Source organism: Grammomys surdaster, unplaced genomic scaffold (genome assembly GCF_004785775.1).
Source record: "Grammomys surdaster isolate TR1022 unplaced genomic scaffold, NIH_TR_1.0 259, whole genome shotgun sequence".
NCBI classification, from domain to species: Eukaryota; Metazoa; Chordata; class Mammalia; order Rodentia; family Muridae; genus Grammomys; species Grammomys surdaster.
The window spans coordinates 2,809,053-2,811,089 of NW_021604700.1; positions in this window are offsets into that span (position 1 = coordinate 2,809,053).

Sequence of the window (2,037 nt, forward strand, 5' to 3'; positions counted from 1 at the left end):
AGAGAGAGAGAGAGAGAGAGAGAGAGAGAGAGAGAGAGAGAGAGAGAGCGCATAGGGGCATAGGGTAGACAATTTGTGCTAAGGCACACAATATAATGGTCAGGATGTAAACCTACAGTCACATCATCTCTAAGCCCTTCACTGCTCTGCAAAGCAGAGTAATATACATAGGTATATTACTTTTGAAACTGTTACCTGGAAAGAATTATGTATAGTCACTCAAGCTGGACTTTAAGAGTAAGGATCTAACCAGCCAGCGTGTTACTATAGTTAAGAAATGCTTTGCTAGTTAAAGATCTACATGCAAAGGTACTGAGGCCTGAGAAGGCACAGGATGCCGATGGAAGACTCATGTGAGACATGATCAGATGCTTAGCTACAACTAACACGAAGGCACTAGAAGTTATCAAAACCATATCCCAAATCTCAGCTACCTCTCTCCAAAACTCCCCCTAGGGAACCGTATTCCTACAGAAGAGTAAACAACAGAAAGGGAGCTGGTGTCCCATTCCATAGAAGCTCCTGCCCTGACTTAAATATAGTTTGCAGACTCTGGAACACACTGGACTGGAAGTCACTGTATTATGATTGGGGAGTGCAGGGAGGCAGAGCCTTTAAGAGCCTTTCTTCCAGGTCTGATTTAACTCTCAAGGCAGTGAGGTCTAACTCTTGTAAGACTGGACCAGTTCCTGTGACTTTTCTTAAACACCCTTCCCTTTGTTCCAGGACACACTCACAGAAGCAGAAGAGATGCTGACACAATGGTCTTGGACTTCCCAGGCTCCAAAACCATGAGCTGAGATTAGTTTCGTCTGTCTGTAAGATACCCAGTCTCAAACAGCAGTGGGCTTGGACTAAGACTCTAACTCACAGAGCCCCTGAAGTCTGGGCATGCATGGAGACTTCTGGTGACAACACCATTCCTGTCACTTGCCCAAAGCCAACTTTGAGATGTCACCAGACTTCACCTGCTGTAAGAGAAGACCGAGCAGGCAAGGATGCCTGAAGGCATCATAGCAGGGCAGCATGCTGGCTGGACATAGCCAAAGCAGAAAGGGTCTGCTTTCTTCCCACCCAGGCCACATGGAAGCAGAAAGAAGACCAACCGCCTCTGCAGCAAAAATGAAACGGGTGCAGGAGAGAATTCATGTTTGTTTGTGGCCTTTGGTTTACATCAACTCTACAGTGATGTATTTTCTCATAGCTGTGACAGCATGCCTCCCATAAACAACTTTGGGTAGGAACAGTTTGTATTGGCTTACAGCCCATGGCAGCCAGAAACATGGGGGAGGACCAAGAAGCAGACAGAGCCAGCTGGAACAGCAGTCTAGGCTCTTCCTTCAAAGGCTCACCATTAGCCACTACTACCTCAAGGCCCTGTGTCCTACAGACACCATGGCATCTCACAAAAGCACTGCCACCTGGGGAATGGAAGCCTGCCCTGGGGACATGTGGTAGTTTGAATAGGAATGGCCATATAGACTGGTGTATTTGAATGCTTGGCTTATAGGGAGTGGCACTATTAGGAGGTATGGCCTTGTTGGAATAGATGTGGCCTTGCTGAAGGAAGTTTTGGGGTCTCATATATGCTCAAGCTATGCGTAGTATGGCATTCAGTTTTGCTGCCTGTGGACCCAGATGTAGAACTCTCAGTTCCTTCTCCAGCACCATGTCTGCCTGCATGCTGCCATGCTTCCCACCGTGATGATAACAAACTAAACCTCTGAAACTGTAAACCAGCCCCAATTTATAAGAGTTGCTGGTTCATAGTGTCTCTCAACAACAATAAAACCCTAAGAAAGGGTGGTTCACATTCAAATCACAGTAGCTCTGATGCACATAAAATAGGATGTACCCACTTTAAGTGCATTTTGAAACTTTGGTCTCCTGAGAGAACATCTCTAGAGCCAGACGGCATCATTTCTTCCTCCTACCAGAATTCCTTCATGCCATTTTGTATTCTATGTGCCTGCTTCAAGTCTGATTATACCAATGCTTTGTGATGTAACTGTAAACAGAGTTTTTAAACATTTCCAT